The 18,992-nt window shown below is 36.3% G+C and overlaps 1 protein-coding gene across 1 annotated transcript in view; it reads right to left on the bottom strand.

Annotated features, from left to right (window-relative positions):
- TMTC2 (transmembrane O-mannosyltransferase targeting cadherins 2) overlaps window positions 1–18,992 on the bottom strand; it is a 397,388-nt gene that overhangs the window by 14,759 nt on the left and 363,637 nt on the right. The window lies entirely within an intron of this gene.

Here is an 18,992-nt window from a genome sequence, read left to right as displayed (position 1 = left end):
CAATTATTGGCAATGCAACAACCTTGAATAGTGATCTGATACTTAGCTACAGAAAAACTTGACTACATATCACCTCTACCTGTGATTCACATTGAACAAGTAAAACAAAAAGGTCTTTAGTAGAAGGCACATCTTTTTAATTCTTTTGTGTAAGAAACCAGAAGCGAGATCTTTTTCTGCTATTACACATTAATTATTCTTAAAACAAATTATCTTATTAATACTTGACTAATTAAATTGTAGGCCATTTATCTCATAAATGTTTAATGTCCATTACATATAATAATTAAATCCCATTTTAGTATCTTGAAATGGCTTAGAGAAATACAGCTATGCTCTAATGCCTATAATTTAACACTATTATTTACTTCAGTCAACGACAGAATTTCAAGAACTTTGTTCACTTCTTTGGTTCATCCAAAACAAAGTAGGAATGAAATGGTAACTATGAAGTCAATATTCTTAGAATATTAAGTCCACGATGCTATGAAGCATGATCACTTATAGTGGCCATGGAAAAAGCAGCCTCCAGCTGAGAAGCAGGAGGCCATGTGGTTAATCTTGTAGGTCTATTTATCTACAAAACCTGGAGAAAAACGAGAGACCAGGAAGCAAGGCCATCCCAAGAAAAGGGGAACTGATATAGACAGGTATCTCTTAACTAAAGAAATGAGGTTTAGGGAAGATGAAAAAAAATATTTTTAACAATGAAATAATAATGAAGAATTTAATAAGAAAGTCAACGATGGAGCCTTTTGCAGTCTGTGAATGGTTAAAATGATATCTCTCTATAATCTTCAAAACTATGATTTGTAAAATAAAATTAAGTTCTTCAATTATCTCATCCATTATAGCCAATTTTATTTCTTTTGAAAATATAACTTTTTCATTCATTTTATGCATTCATTCAACGTATAATTTTTGAGCACCTATACTGGGAATTCAGCAGTACACAGAACAAGTTAAAAATCCTGGGCTTCATGGTGCTTATATCTTATTTGTAAGACATAGATAATAAACATGAAAATATGAACAAAACATGTAATATATTATACTGTGATGCATGAAAAGATAAAAACTACAGCAAAGAAACCATTTAAGGAATGTATGTGAGGAGGGTGGCCAATAAACTACAGCCTGGGAATCATATCCAGCCCAGAGTTAGACCATTTAAAAATGTAGATTTTTAGATGGTTGAAGATACTCAAAAGGAAAGAAATACATCATAGCACATGAAAATTACATAAAATTCAAATGCCAATGTCCATAAATAAAGTTTTATTGGAAAATAGTCACACCTAATCAGGTATATTTTGTCTATGGCCACCTTCATGCTGCAACAGCATAACTCAATAGTTGTGACAGAGACTTTAGGGGTGCAAACCCTAAAATATTTACTGCCTGGTCTGCTACAACAAAAGTATGCTGAACCCTCACATTCGACATTAAATAAGAGGATTTGTAAAGGTCTTAAAATAGCATCTGAGTGAAGAACTGGAGGTGAGGGAGCAAACTGCACAAGGAATGACATGATCTGACATGTTTTGAATGTTGTTTTGAAAGCAGACCAATGAAGGAGGAGTCAACTGCTGTATTACAGATTAGCAGTGATGTTGATGTCTTTGACAAGGATAGTGGCAATGGAGTTGGCTTATGCAACTAGGAAAATGAAGTGATTTGCTGCAATGGGAAAGAAGGTGGAGGAAAAGGTGTGGGAAGAAGATCAGGAGTTCAATTCTGAACTAGTAGCTTGAAGGGTCTGTGTAAGTGCAAATACTAAGTAAACACCAGGTAGATTAGTCTAGAGTTCAAAGAAGAGATCTCAGCTGGAGATTTAAATTTGGGAGTCATCAGTATATCAATGCCATTTAAAGTCATGAGAGAGAATGTGATCTCAGAGAGTGAAGATACAGAGAAAAGCGGGTCAAGAAAAAGGAAAAATTTCAAGGTCAAGAGATTGGATGGATGGGAAGGAATAGGCCAGGGGGATGAAGGTTAAGAGGAACCAGAGCTAAGAATCCTGGAAACCGAGGGAAGAAAGTGTTTCCAGGAGGAATGAGTAATCATCTGTGTCTAATGCTACTGATAGGACAAGTAAAATTAGAACTGAGAACAAATGGATTTAATGTTGTTGAGTGTTGTTCTTGTAACTTTGACAAGAGCAGTCTTGGTGACATCATTGGAGAAAAAGCCTGTTTGGAGTAGTTCCAAATGAAAATAGAAAGTTATGCCATAAAGAGAAGGAAAAAATGGAATGGTAGCTAGAGGCATAAACAGGCTTGAAAGGTTTTTTGTTTTCCAATTTGGGGAGAAATAACATGTTTAAATGTTGATGGAATATTTTGGGAGAAAGGAAAAATCTGTTAATATAAGAAAGACAGTGAAAAAGAGGGAGGAGGGAAGCGACTGTTGGACTAATGTCCTTAAATAGTTAAGAACACAAGCATCTAGGGAAGAAATGAAGAAACGTTTTTTAGCAAGAAGTATAGACAATTTATAATAATAGGGAAAAGGGTGTCCTTTAAAGGCACAGATGCTAATAGATGGTTAGATGTGGTGATGGAAGCTTATGAAAGTTCTGATTACTTCTATATTCTCAATGAAAAAGGATACACGGTTGTCTAGTTGAGTGTGATGATGGGGAAAGAGATGCTGGAAATTTTTGATAAGTGAGTTAAGTATGGTTATCTAGAAAAATATCAGAGAGAATGGACTAGAAAATGATAGTATGACTGCCACCTGGCACTGAGGGCTAACTTGAGGCTAGTGATCCTGAACTTTAAAACAAGTTGTGTTTTGCTCTAGCTATGTTTAGCTTCAAGATACAGACATGGAACAGGCAGAGATGGATGTAGCCAGGTGTTGATAAGACAAAACTAAGCAAAGGAGTCAAGATTATGTGCAATGGAGTGATTATCAATGACTGGTCTTGGAACTTACTTAAATAAGGAGGGATATGAGGTATAATGTGGGCAAGGACACTGAAACACTGGTGATTTCCATGGACTGTAGGTCCCGGGTGTAGCTGAAGAATTTGGTGGTGTTGGTGCCAGAGATGGAGATGGTAGTCAGGTAGTGAGATGGTTGAATGAAATCATGAAATCTAAACTTCGAGATTCAATGTGGTGATTCAAGTAGTGATTATCTCATGTGGGGAGAGACAAGGGGATGGGATAGGGAAGAAGCACAGAGGTAGATGGAAGTTACTGGCAATGGTTAGTTTTAGAGTTCTATATTGGGTTTACAAGCATACATTTCATTGTTCATTATTATGCATTTTCACTTACATAATATGTTAATATTATGTGTTTAGATATTATACTTGACATTTAAAAAATTTATTATAACATCAAGACTCCGCTGGGCTTCCCCATTGGCATGAGTCAAAAAAAGTCCCACACACCCTACGAAAAAGTTCCCTTCTGCCATATATCTTTGGCTGAAATCAAGCGGGGACAGGTGAATAAGATGCCACATCATCCTATGCTCCAACATTAAACACACAAAAATCATCACTGTCATTAGCTTACACCATGTTTATTTAGATTTATATTCATGTTTGCTGTTTTATTTGCTTATCACTCTTTCTCGCATCTTAACTTCTCCTTTTGGAATTTCCATTCTTCCTAAAGTAGATGCTTCAGAGGTTTCTTTAGTAAAAGATTACTGATGGTAATATTTTTCAATTTTTGATTACATAATGTGTCTTTATTTCACCACCATTGTTGAAAAATATTCCTAGCTGCTGAGAGTATTACAGAAATTTTCTTTTAACATCTTAAAGAGATTATTTCATTATCTTGTGTCTTTCAGGGTTATGTTAATTTTATGTGCTCTTGGTCAAATTAGCATTCCTTCAAAGGTACATTTTCTTTTTGGCTCAGGTTATCATCTTGCCTCTGGTTTCCTATAATATACCATGATGAGTCTATGTATAGACTTCGATTTATTTATTCAATTTGGGGTATATTGTGCTGTGTCAACCAAGGAAATTTGGTATATTCACTATTCTGTTCTCAATGTCTGGGGCTCTGAATAGATATTAGATATTCTCACTGTACACTCTCCAGTTTCTTAACTTCCTTTTCAAATTCCTTATTTTCCTTTTCTATGTGGCATCCTAGGTAATTTGCTCCCATGTTCCTTCAATTTCACTAATATTCTCAGTTGTGACTAATCTGATATTTAATCTAACCCTTGACCTTTGAATTCAAGCATTCAAGACCACTCTAGTGTCTATTTCTTATATATTTCATACAAAACTAATCTATATTCTGTTCCTGATATTTCAATACCTGTAGCTTTTAGAGGTCTCAGTATTTGCTTTCTGCTGACCCTCACTCATGGTGGTTAGTTCCCTGGGGTCCTAGTGATTTTTGAGTTTTCTTCAATTCATTAATTGTTTGATCTTAGTCTGGGGAATCCAGAAGGCCTGAATTGGGGATGCTCTCCTCCAGACAGGATTTGCATCTACAAATAGCCAGAGAATTTTACCAACCTAAAACCACCACATTCACCCTTGAGGGTTCTGACTTATTTACAAGCTCTATTTCACCACATCAGTGCAGGCACAAGATTCATTAGCTAGAAGGCAGGGTCGTTATTGAACTCCATGCTCAGGATAACCCTTCGTCTACAGGTGACTCACTACTCAGACTCCCAAAGTCCAGTTCAAAGTTTCCCTTTCTCTTTCTTTTCTCTTCTCTCTTCTCTTCTCTTCTCTTCTCTTCTCTTCTCTTCTCTTCTCTTCTTTTCTTACAAGTGACTCACTACTCAGTATCCCAAAGTCCAGTTCAAAGTTTCCCTTTCTCTTTTTTCTTTCTTTTCTCTTTTCTTTTCTTTTCTTTTCTTTTCTTTTCTTTTCTTTTCTTTTCTTTTCTTTTCTTTTCTCTTTTCTTTTCTTTTCTTTTTTCTTTTCTTCCCTTCCCTTCCCTTCTCTTCTCTTCTCTTTTCTTCTTTCTTTTCCTCACCACTATTCCCTCCTTGGAAAAGTGGTTCTTATCTTGCTCTTGAAAGCCCAATACCACTTCATGTGGAAAAATACTATTCCATGCTCTGCCTGAGGAGAGAATTTCTGTGGTCTTCTGTGCTGATAAGAAGTAGAAGTCTTTATAATTATAAAAGTCATTGAAATTTTGACAGTTTTAAGAGTTGGCTTAAAAATTCGAGAGCATATTAATGAAGAGCTGGTCAATAACAATTATGTAGCCTCCATCTGGTATATAACTCCATTCTAAATAATAGGAGAAGGAAAGTGGATCTTGCTCTTAGGATGTTTTCAAATTCAAGGGAAGGGAGGAAGTGGCAAATTCAGATAAACAACACAAGTAAAAGCATACAGAGAGCTACACTTTGACATCCTCCTGGAATGTTACCACTTTGGGCAGGACTCTACTTTGTTTAGCTTACAATTGAGAACCACTACACAATGTACAGTTTATCAAAAGTATGTAGTGCTTTAAAAGAAAAAAAAGTATGTAGTGCTTTTCCTATAAAGAACACATCATCATGGGAATAAAAGGCACAACATAGGGAATATAGACAATGGTATTGTAATAGCATTTTATGGTGACAGATGGTCGCTACACTTGTGGTAAGCATAGCATAGTATACAGAGAAGTTTAATTTCTATGTTTTACACCTGAACTAATGTGTCAATGATACTGAAATAAAAACATTTTTTTAAAAAGAACACTTATCACATGCATGACCACTTTGTGCTTTGACACAATCCCTTTCTTATATTTCAAGGAAATTTCAGTTTGATATTATGTTGTCAGCAGAGCAATTCTACGTCTTGCCAAGATAAAATCTAATTTCACTTCGACAACGAGAAGGAATTTGCTTTCCTTCATCTATTCTCTCTATCATTAAACAACAAATCAGAGGGGCGAAAATTGCTTCTGCACATAACACATATATTTGTTCCTTTCTTTACTTACAGAAAGAGTAAAAAAATGGCCTACTTCCATGCTGCCAGGACTGAGGTTCACAGGATGGATAAGGGATTCTTGCCCTACTTTTCTTGTTGTCTACCTCAATCAAACTTTTTCTCATGTGGGCACAAATGCACCTACAGGCATCACACTCTAAGGACCTGCAAGTGGCAAAGGTCTACCCAGCTGCAAGGAGCAAATGTCAGTATACATGCTAGTCACTTAGGAATTGCTGTCAACTGCAGGAATTTGGAATTATCCTTACAATATTAACTGGTTACCTGCTTTCTATATGTAATTTCTCAAGGGAAATCAGCATTAGCTGATGGTTAACTTGAACATGGCAAATCATTTTCATTCTCAATGCAATTATTTGTTAAATATGTATTATGTACAAAGCCTCTACATCTTCTTTAGTCTTAGTGTCTTAATGGGTCAGAGAGTCTATCATCATCATCATCATTGTCATTGTCATCATCTCTCATTATTTATACCACAGGTACTTTACATTTGTTTGCTACTTTTAAATTGTTCAAAGTACATTGTTTACACAGTTTCATTTGATCCTTGCCATTGACCAGAGAAATGTGGATCTTGAAGGATAAAGTAAGTTGTTCAAGTAACACAGCAAGTATTCAGTACTGCTGGGCCCAAACCCCAATTCTCTCCACTTCATTTTCCCTTCCCTTTCCACTCTACTATTCCAATTTATTATGATGGTGATTGTTTTCATTTTGGTAAACACGGGTAGTAGTTCATAATATGTGTCATAAGCATTTGGGTTGACCTGGTTGACAATATCTTATAACTATAGTTTAAAGGCATAAGGGTAACTGAAAGATGAAAAGAATGACAGATACAGAAAATCTATTTGCATCAACATGAATTTTGTATGCTTTTTCTGAAACACACTAAAAAGTATATGGGTCATAAAATTATTCTCTTTTTCTTTAAAAAAAATGTTTTTAAGGTTTTTGTTTTGTTTTGTTTTATTTTTTTGTTTGGGTTTTTGAGGGAGAGAGAGAGAGGGAGGGGCAGAGAGAGAGAGGGAAACAGAATATCTGAAGCAGGTTCCAGGCTCCGAGCTGTCAGCACAGAGCCCAATGTGGGGCTCAAACTCATGAACCATGAGATCATGACCTGAGCCAAAGTCTGATGTGTAACCAACTGAGGCACCCAGGTGTCCCGGGTCATAAAATTATTCTTGAGTTAGCTTTTGTTTTTTGCTTCATGTGCTCTGAGAATAAAAGTAAATATCTACTTGAAGAAACATAAAATTTATATTTACAATTGGCCCATTGCTCACAAACAGTAGGGTTAAAACTATACTGCTTAGGCATTAAAAAACAAAACAAAAAAATAAAAACACTGCTGTCCAAGATTACTTAATCACACCAAATATTCTATTGAAGTTTTATCTTTGAATGTAAAATAATGTCACTAGCAATCATGCTAAATGCCTGTTATTTTAATGGGCTTGATTTATAAATCTGCTTTTCATTTATCAAGTCCTATTGATTTGATAGTCCTATTGACTATCAAGTCAGTGAATAGTGATTAAAATGGGATGAATATTATTTTTATTTATTTATTTTTAAAAATGTTTATTTATTTTGAGAGAAAGAGAGAGAGAGAGAGAGAGAGTGAGAGCGAGAGAGAGCAGGGGAGGGGCAGAGAGGGAGGGAGAGAGAATCCTAAGCAGGCTCCATGCTCAGTGTTGAGCCCAATATAGGGCTTGATCCCATAATCACAAGATCATGAGCTGAGCTGATATCAAGAGTCAGATGCTCAAGTGACTGAGCCACCCAGGTGCCCTGATCAATATTATTTTTATATAGCCACTAAAGTATGAGGGAAACTAAGATAATTAAGTCTGAACAACAATGCTGCTAAAGCAATCCAATAACAAAATAATTGGCTAATCAATTAGAAGCATCTCGAGTGTGCTGGTAGTGACATGCTTACTTTCTGGGAGAAGGTTCCAGAGGTTTCATAAGAGCTATTTCAGGGTTTATTAGGTGTTAGAAATGAAAAGATTATCTTAATTGCAGCCCATTCTTGCTAGCATTTGTTAGTTAAAAAGAATCATTTTCTAAATATGTATAATATAGAATAGCTCCCACATAAATTATTTAGTTTAGGAAACATTACAATAGGGTTTTCTCCAAGCTGTTTTATCTACATAATTACATTCTGTTCAAACAGATCATTCTTGCTGACAATAACAGAAAGACCTTAGATTATAAAGGTGTTGATAAATTTATTTCCAAATGAAATGTTTTAGGACAAAGGTATCAAAAACCAAATATATAGTCAGCAAGTGGGAACAGTTCTGGATTAGCAGTGGGAAGACCTGGTCTTTAATCCCTACTTTTGCATTTGCTGCCTGTATGATTTTGCAAAAATCAGCCAACATTGCCAAGTCAGTTTCCTACATGAAAACCAAAACCAAAACCAAAACTAAAACCAAAACGAAACCAAACCAAACAAAACACAAACCCCAGGGGAAACAGCTGTCATTTTCCTTACTGGGTATTATGAGGAATAATACAGTAGGTATACAAAACATCTGTAAATTTGTAAAACTCTACAGAAATGTTAGCTATTCTTTTGCAGCATGTTACCAAAAGATGTAAGATTCCAGTGGTAATGTGCAAGCTTTGAGATGGTACTTCTTTAGCAGAAAAAAAAATAAATCCAGGACAAAAAATACATTATTTACAAAGGTAAGGTAAGCTAAAACTGTAAGAAAGTCAATGGTATTTTTTTCTTTTAATTTTGGAATATAAGTTCTATTTTGTGAATTCTTCAGTTGAAAAAGAACGGTATTAGGCTTTGGAGAATCTCTTAATCTGGCTTACTCTCAAGAGGCATCTGAGGAAACATAAATATCTGTGCATTCAGCATATATACAAATATATTTCTTTCTCCTTCCTAATGCTGGAGGAATTTGGACTCTAGGAAAATGTAAAATATATTAATAGTAGCACAAGGAAATTCCAAACAGCGTGTGTATAAATGTTGGCTCTAAATCACAAGTATACACTTAAAATCCAAAGTGAGTACACGGCATGGATATTGTACACAGTAAGAATTTCATTATAGAAAAAAAATTAAATTGCACTCATTTGTTTGCCTATGGGGTTGTTTCTATTTAGTTTGGAAAATTTCATTACTGTTATAAATCTTTACCATAAATGCCAGAAAATAACACCTACTGTGTAAGAAAAGAGAATGAAATTAAGCTTTTAATCAAGAAATTAGGAGCTCCCTGGGAAATAGTTGGGAGAGGAGAGTATGTCATAGTTCATTCTTTTGCACAGTAAAAAAGTCTCAAAAAATATTGGACCCTTATAAAAGGATATTGGCATGAGAATCTGGTGATTATGAAGAAAAATCACTATCTCTCAGCAACAGAAATGGATCCCTCTCTCTTTCACTATAGCATATTCATTAAAAATGTCATTTAAAAGATATGACATCCTCCAATTTACTCTAAATTCACTAAAAAGATATGACATACTCTAACAAGTTTTCTCAGTGGGCATTTAGGTTGTTTCTACTTTCCTTGCTATTCAAGAAAATATTACAATACACACACACACACATATATATATACACACACAAACACACACACACACACACACACACACACACACACACACACACACACACACATATATATTTGATATAGATTTTCAAAGATTAATTCTTGGGGCCAGGGAGAAGAACAGGGCAGGACGTATTGGTGGAAGATGAATTTCAAAGGAACAAAGGCTAAAGTACATGCAATTTCAGAGTACATTGAGTTCCTGGATGGTGAGTAGTGCTGGAGATTGGGAGGTAGTAACAGCCAGTGCCTTGTAGTACCGTGGTGTTATGCACGGAGACAGGGGATGGGGTACCCTTGCTGAGAGCTCATCTTTTACATATTTGGTTTCTACTAAAACTTTTGTTAGAAAAATGGTTTTGTTGATAGAAAAAAATTGTAGGAAAAGATTACCAGCAATGAGAAGTCAAGGCGTATTTATTGAAAGCACTGCATTTAGAAAGATGCAGTTCTGGAGGCAGGTCTGAAAAGTGGATTTGAGGGACTTGAGATCCGAGGCAGAGAAAGTAGTTAGAAACCTGTTAAATTTTTTCAGGCAAATAATTATGGAACCTAAAATCAGGGAGCGAAAAGAGAGATGAAGAAGAACTATGATAGCAAGCCATTTTTGGTCATTATCTGGCAGGATATAGTGATCTGTTGGTTGAGGGTGAAGAAAAGGAAAGGTGAAGGTAAAACTGAAATTATTAGCTTGGCCAACTTGAGTGGAGAGTAAATATGATAATTAATGTAAGAATCCATGAGAAAGTGATGTTCTGGGATGGACGGATGGATGGATGGATGGAGTCAGTTATTCTGAATGTTCCATTCTTTTCCATCTCTGCCTAGGACTAAACCATCACCCTCTACAGCACGGACTACTTCAAAGGCCAATTAAATCTGTGCTTCCAGCTTGTCCCTATAATTTATTCTCCACACAGTAGTCCCAGACGGCTTTGTAAAATTTAAATAAAATTATTTTGTTCTCACACTTAAGTCACCCAAGAGGTTTCCTTCTGTACTTAAACTAGAATTCAAAGTCATCCCTGTCTATCACTATTTATCTCTCCAACCTCAGCTCTTGCCCTTTCTTCTCACTCATATGGTCCCTCCACTTTGGTCTTCCTTCTGCTCCAACCTCATTTCCAACCTGCTTTCAGGCCTTTACACAAGCGGCTTCTCCCTACATTTTTACATGGCTGGCTCCTTGCTATCTCAGTCCCAATTTCTATCTCATTTTTTAGAGAAACTAAAAAGTGATTATCCAATCTAAAACATGTGTCTTATTTTCTTACAGCTTCTGCTTTATTTTCCTTATAGTGAGCATCATTCAATAATATTTCATATTTTTAAAAATGTTTAATGTTTATTTTTGAAAGACAGAGAGAGAGAGAGGGAATACCAGTGGGGGAAGGGCAAAGAGAGAGGGGTACAGAGGATCTGAAGCAGGCTCTGAACTGACAGCAGTGAGCCTGAAACAGGGACTTGAACTCATGAACCATGAGATCATGATCTGAGCTAAACTCGGATGCTCCAGTATTTTATCTTTTTAAATCCTTTCACTACTAGGAAAAAAAAATCCTTTTTGTAAATAGAGGAGACTTTATTTACCTTGTTTACTGCTAGTTCTTAATACCTACAGCAGTGCTGATAATGAACAGATACTCAATAAATAGTTGGTAAATGAAAGAATGCATGCTGTGCCTGAAGTGCCCCACAGTACACAGCACAACCATGTACAACCATGTACAGATGGGTAGAAAGTGGTTTTGAGCTGTGGGGAAACATAAAGTCGAGGGAAACAGAGGAATAAGGTACAGTTGTACTACAATTGATATCTTATAGGCTCAGCTACCATTCGTGTTTGCATGTGGTGAGTGTGTGTGTGTGTATGTGTGTGTGAGCGCATGTGTGTTTGAGAAGGACAATTTTCCCATAATAGTTAGTTATAAATAACTTCATTATATCTTTCCAGGACACATAAGCAAACTGAAACTCATCTGTCCCTAATTTCTCTTTAGACGACGAGTAGCTTGAATGAAACTAGTTAGGTATGTGACTTTGGGCACATATATATTTATTCAGTAACTATTTCTTAAGCACTCACCATGGACAGACACCGTGCTGATGTAATGGTTCAATGTTGAACAAAACAATCATAAACTCTGTCCTCATGGAGCCTATACTTTGTCAGGGAAACGAACAATCGAATAATCACACAAGTGAATAAGTATCAAGTACAATAAGCACTATAAATACAAAGCAAAGTGTAGGGAGCAAATGTGCTTCAGAGCAAATGAGATCAGAGGGATGAGAGAAATTAACAGATCTTCATCAGTGGGACCTTCATTCAGAAGCAGAAATTCGAAGATGTGAGTTGGGACTAAGCATGGCATGTTCAAGACCTTGACAGAAAACCAGGCTGATGAGTGCTCAGAGAGCAAAGGAAAAAGAAAGGTCAGTTGTGACAGCAAACATCCCTTGAAACCAGACTGTGCAGGTCCTCGGGGCTTCTTAAGGACTTTAGTCAATGAAGGAGTCACTACATGGGGTCTTTCGCTGGTAGCCTGTTATCTCTCACACCAAAAAGACCATTGTACTTTGGTGTATGCCAACGAGGAGCTTCCTAACAAACTGTTTCTTTAAAAACTATAAACTGCAAACCCTTTCAGAATATGTAAAATTCATATTTGAAAAATCTGGGAAGTACCTATAAAGTGAATTGAATAAAAGCAACTGGTATCTGTGTGGGTTCAAAGGGGTGCATCTGTGACATTTGCAAGGTTTTTATCTCACTCACACACGTGCCCATGATGTCAAATTTTTATAATAGTAAGAAGTCATTAGTTCTAACTTCAGATCTAGAGGCAGTCTTCCTCATCTGAGTTTAAAATTCCATTTCTAATATCTAAGGAGAAAGAGCTTGTTAAGCAAATTAATATTGTGAAGTGGGTTTCCTGGAGGCATATTTAACCTACTTGCAAGGCCAACTACTTTAGAATGCATGACTTACATGCAAATGGGAAGCTACTAAATATAAATTAGTTTGTTCATTACAATGGTTTAGTAAGGCTTACAAACACATTATCATCGGTTAAGTCACTATGATAAAGTTTTAAAGCTACAACTCTATTAAAAATCATTCATTCCTTATTTCTTTCACTCATTCACTTACTGAATAAACTGGTTCCTTGGGGAGTCATTCCCAGCTCAGGACACAGCAATTTCATCCTTCTGAAAGTTGTTCGGGCCAAAAAAACATGGTGTCTTCTTGACTTCTGTCTCTAACACCCTACATCAAATCCATCAGCCAATACTGTAGGCTTTAGCTTAAACACACATGTATACACGGACATACAAACACACACACACACACACACACACACACACACACACACACACAATCATCCCACCTGTTGGAGAATTTCTTGTAGTCACACTTGTAAACTTATCTTCTAATTGACACTAATATGTCAAGTTTGGGAATCACAAAAAGTGATATCTTCCCAAGGACTCTGCGTTTAAAACATCTATCCTATGTGTTCTTTCTGCATTAGAAGATATATTCTATGTGTTCTCCCTTGGTTTTTCAATGACTTCCAAATCTGGATCTCCAGTCCTGAGTCTCCCCTAAGATTATATTTAGTTGCCTATAGGAATCCAGGACAGCCAATAGTCAACTTAAGTGCATTATCTTGCATATCAGATACGCTCGTCCTTCATGATTCCCTATTTTATTTATTTATTTATTTATTTATTTATTTATTTATTTATTTATTTTATTATTATTTTTTTAATGTTTATTTTTGAGAGAGAGAGAGAGAGAGAGAGAGAGAAACACAGTGAGAGCAGGGGAGGGGCAGAGACAGAGGGAGACAAAGAATCTGAAGCAGGTTCCAGGCTCTGAGCTGTCAGCCCCAATGCGGGGTTCAAACTCACAAACCGTGAGATTGTGACCTGAGCCGAAGTCAGACACTTAACTGATTGAGCCACCTAGGTGCCCCTACTGTTTGTTTGTTTGTTTGTTTGTTTGTTTATTTAGTATTTATTATTTTTTATTGAGATACAATTGACACATAACATTATCTTAGTTTTAGGTGTACAAAATAATGATTCGATATTGTATATATGATGAAATGATCACCACAATAAGTCTAGTTAATGTCCATCAGCACACAGGATTAATTGCAGTTGTATCAGAACTCAGAGATGGTGGTGAGCTATGGGTATCAGTGAGCAATAATGTGGAGCTTGCCAGGAACATGCAGGGACCAGGGTCTCCTCAGTCCCCTAAGGATGAGAAGAAATGGTGTGTGTTGTGAGGTAGTCTTATCAGAGCCACTCAGACCTCTGGGGTTCTCTTGATGCCCTTTGCTAAACAGAAAAGCCCTTGTTAATGAAACAGGTCCTGTGTGCCTATAGTTCTCACTTGTGGTGCTTTATATACCAACTCATTTATTGGAGCAGAGGCTCACAACAAATGCTCTTCTTTTAAGTTGTTTTTGCTTTTAATATTTATCATTCATTCATTCATCCATCCATCCATTCATTCATTCACTCATTCATTTTCATGGGAGATGGGCATTGAGGAGGGCGCCTACTGGGATGAGCACTGGGTATTGTATGTAAGGGATGTAGTCCCAAAGCCAAGACTACACTGTATACACATATGTTAGCTAACTTGACAATAAATTATTAAAAAAAATAATAAGAAGAAGAAGAAATAAAAAACAAGACTCCTTATTTAAACAAGTGCTGGAATCTACTTGGTCACCCAACCTACAAGCGCCTCCTCTTCCTTATTCTCATGGCCCTGTTAAGGAATCATCAAATGCTGCCCATTTGATCTCCTACATATTCCTCAAATATGCCTCTTCTCCCTCCCCTGCTTACAACTGCCCTAGTTTTAAGGAACTTATTAAATTTCTCCTCATTTCCTAGACCTTAATTTACCTCCTCCTTTGTTCAAGGAGGAGCAAGAGGAGCAGGAGAGGAGTTTCCTCTGCAGAGATTTAGTGGGTAAAAGCTTAGCATAAACCCATCGATCACAATCCCTTGCTACTTTTCTAGACTCTCACAGAAACAAACCCAACAATAAGCTGACAACTTATTTAATACACAGAAAAAGTTTGAAGCAAGAGTTATAAAAATATTTTAGTGCCTTTTCTTCCCTGTTTTATATGATACATTTGGGAATTCACTGGAGGTACTGTTTCATTCACTGAACTTGGCAGTTTCAACTCTCCGGCACAAAGGAAATGGAAATGTCTGGAGATGTCTGAAGGGTTGTGTTTTACTTTCTCTTTCCCTTTTCTTCTTTCATGGTTGAGTTCTGCCACAGTAGAAAATATAAAAATATAATACATAAAATACTACTTACAGACTTGATGACAATAAATTTAGCTGTGCATTTTCTATTTACAAGGATTATCTTCTGTAATGTTTTATTATTCATGATCTTGTGCTATTTCACATGTTTCTAAGGTAAAACAGACTTCAATAGATGACCGTGTACACACACACACAGTGAATTAGCACTAGTTACTTACATGCCTCCCAGGAGACAATGTGGGGATCCCTGAAGCTTCAATACTGAACACATCACATCTTTAAAATGTTGCCACATTACCACCATTAAATTTCAAGTCAGTTTTCAAATATCCATTTGCAAAATCATAGAGGAAGAATACCTTATGCTTTTACTTAACTTTGCCCCTTATTTATTTTTTGAGACCACAGAATCCCAATTTTTTCTTGTCTCTTTACAGTTGTAGTAAATACAATGTGATGCTACTTCAGAGATGCCTAATAAGGGACCCATGATAAAAAGGTTCATTTTTTAATACCAAGAACATGGATATTTTTTTTTTACTTAATTGAACTAAGCAAAATAACCTATTATAAATAGAAACTTGTAAGACAGAATGGAAAGGTAAGAGTAAACAATGAAAATAATATAAGTAATATGGCGAAGACTGCTGATTGTTCCCCTACTACAATCTGGTTTTTCCTTCTTTCTGGGTACATAGTTGCCAGCTACATGCAGTATTTCTCACTGTTGCTTGCGGCTAGGTTTGGTCATGTAATTAAGTTCTCACCAACGAAATGTGAGTGGAAAGGATGTGTGTAACTTGCATAAAAGGGTGTCCTTACCCTGAACGTACTTTCTTTTGCTCTCCGTACATTAGGACAGGGGTGTGTGCAGTCAGCTGTGACCATGGAAAAGAGGCTCATGCTCCAAGGAATGGTAGATGAACAGAACGGAAGATGGAGGGCCTTAGACGTGATTTGAGGTTGGGAACAGGTAGGCCTGACTTTTGTGTGGGAGAAATTCTGCAAAAATATACCTTCTGGGAGAAGGCAGGGTTATCTCTATAGCATAATGGCAACCATAAAGACAGAGGTTAGAGATGCACTGAGAGAAGAAGCATGGCTCTTGAAGGAACACAAATGTATTTTTCCAAAGAAGGTTCATGATTTCCATTTTTCCTTCCTATCCAAACCAATACATACATGTTAATACTTTTTCTCTCTTACTTGTCCTTTCTTATTTATTTTCTTATTGTCTCTTATTTATTAATCCTTTCATCCCCCTTCCTCCATGTGTATAAATCGGTGGTGTTAAAATATAGTGACAAATCTACACCATGTATTTTCATTAATCACATTTCCAGATGATATAAACAGGGTGTGTTCTTAATAGTTGTGCAACATCTCTATATGAACTCTACCCTAAAGCCTTAAAAAAAGTAGATTCCACATGAAGTAAAAATCTAAACTGAAAATTAAAAAAAACAAAACAAAATCTTAGTGTGAGAGAGGTCCTCTTAGGCAAGACAGGAAACTCACATGTCATGGTGGAAAACATAGACATCTTGATAAGAAAACCGAGTAAAGAAAAAGGGCAAAAGATATATAATTGAAAGTCTCATATAAATCTCATAAAGGATTAATTTATAAATATTTAAGATATGTTATCATAGTAGTAGTCAGAAGGATGCGATTTGAAATAACAGATAGTAATTTTTATTTTTCAGGTTGATGATAATAACTTTTAATCAAATACTTTTTTTAATTTATTAAAAAAAATGTTTTTAATGTTTATTTATTTTTGAGACAGAGACAGACAGAGCATGAATGGGGGAGGGTCACAGACAGAGGGAGACACAGAAGCTGAAGCAGGCTCCAGGCTCTGAGCTGTAGGCACACAGCCCAACGCAGGGCTCGAACTCACAGACCGTGAGATCATGACCTGAGCCGAAGTTGGAGACTCAACCGACTTAGCCACCCAGGTGCCCCAAATAATAAAATACTTCGTAAAAAAGTAGCATTGCACCACTGTTTATAACAGCAGTTAGGAAGAAAAAAAAGAAATATGTAATGTTCATCAACAGGATAAAATTTGACAAAATGATGGTAATACCATGGAGTAAATTTTTCTCTTCTATAAAATGACCTTTGGTCATATTCTAGTATCTTTTAATAAGTTTACTTACAAGCCAAAGAACAGTACCCTGTGCATAGGGTAGTTAAGGAAGGCAATTTGAGGCAAAGCATGATGGGAGAAGAGCAGTGAAGGGAGGTGCTGGGCTTTAGATCAGGGAGGGTTTGGACAGAAAAAGGCTTACTATGGTGCCTAAGAAACCACCCAGACACTTCTGTGAACACATGACCATTCTTTGGGCGGAAACCCTGAAATTATGTGAAAGGTTAAGTTCAGTCATATATTAAAGAAAATGTAAGTTTAGTTGGTGATTGTGGTATGTTGAGGTCTAGGGTTATATCCAAAATGACTGAATGTTTTTGCTGATCTAACAAGCATTTTCATGGAGTCTCATAATACAAAAGGAAGTCTTGGAGTGCTGGGTGTAAAAGGAATCTGACAAGTGTGCCCTTCATTCAGGAAAGTAATATGATCAGATTTACATGTTAGAAATGTCACTCTGTCAGAATCTAGGAAATGGGTCTAAGAAGGAAGCAGACAACTCATGCAATGGTAGAATCATACTGAGGATGTGTATGAGGGCAGTGTTGGCAGAGATAGAGAAAGGGGAGGCAGATTTGAGAAATGAAAGATGGAAATGCCTAGCAAAATGGCAGACTTGGGGCTGCTTTGTCTCTTGCTTCAGAGCCTGGGTAGATGATGGAACCACTCATAAACTCTGGGAAGTCAGAAGAGTGAGTTGATCTTAAAGAACCATCTTAGTGAAACAGGTTAACTTTTTTCAGACATTTGTGATGTGTCAGCTGTATGACTCTTAGTTCATAACAATGGAAACAAAACCTTCAGTATTAAATTATAGCAAATGAGTTTTCTAAAAGGCATGAATATGACACTCTTTCGCAAGATATGTTAGAATAAAGAACTTTAGTTAGAATATATTTCATTTGATTTCTCCAACTGTCATTGGTTTTTTTTCTTTTCTCCTTCACTCAGCACATGGATTAAAATAATTTCTTCAAGACACAGACTAAATCTAGGAAAGTATATCTATATCTAACCTTCCCCTTCTAATGCTTCTGAAAATTAGTTATCTTTTTTTAATGTTTATTTTTGAGAGAGAGACAGAGACAGAGACAGAGACAAAGACAGAGAGAGAGAGAGAGAGAGGATGAGCAGGGGAGGGGCAGAGAGAGAAAGAATCCCAAGTAGGCTCTACACTGTCAACATAGAGCTCGATGCAGGGCTTGATCCCATGAACTGAACCGCAAGATCATGACCTGAGCCGAAATCAAGAGTCAGAGACTCAACCAACTGAGTTACCCAAGCACCCCTGAAAATTAAGATACCTTAAGGCCACACTTAAAACACCTAAACCATGGTAAAAATCTTATAGTATCGTAGGACTGTGCATAGACTTTTAAACCAAATTATTAAGTATTTGGTGTGAAAATAAAGCCATAAAAATGCTAAATATGCCTTTAATCTCCATGTCTTCTATCACAACTCAGGAGCCCATGCTGACTATAATCCTAGTGTATATGCACTGATTTTCTAGAAAACGTAGGGGGTAGAAAGAATATGAAAAGAAGCACAAGACATAACTCTGTCCTTTTTTTTTTTTTACACTATCAAGTCAACTCCTTGTTTTGCTTTTATCAAGTGAAAATACATGACTGAAAACCCCAAGAGTTAGCACTGCCTACTGAAAGGTCATGATTTATAAGAGGTCAGAATTTAGAATTTCGAGGAGCTTCTTGGGCTTACCACCATGTGATACTTCAAAGTGATTTTTGGGATGAGACTAAAGATTTTAAGGATTTAAAATTTAAAAGGTTTTATGGCTTATGTTTTTGTTCTTATACTTCCCACAGAGGCATCATGCTGGCTAAAGAACAGGCGATTACAACTTGTTTGATTTTGTTTCAGAGTGCTTATTGTACCTAAGTGATTACTTAGTTTGGGTAAAAGCACAAAAATATATCTGCTGTATTGTGAATTAGTTGTCTTCTGAAACACCACAGCT

Source organism: Acinonyx jubatus, chromosome B4 (assembly GCF_027475565.1).
Source record: "Acinonyx jubatus isolate Ajub_Pintada_27869175 chromosome B4, VMU_Ajub_asm_v1.0, whole genome shotgun sequence".
In the NCBI taxonomy this organism is placed as follows: domain Eukaryota; kingdom Metazoa; phylum Chordata; class Mammalia; order Carnivora; family Felidae; genus Acinonyx; species Acinonyx jubatus.
Note: the sequence above shows the minus strand (reverse complement) of the source record. Positions and strands in the feature narration are given on the sequence as shown.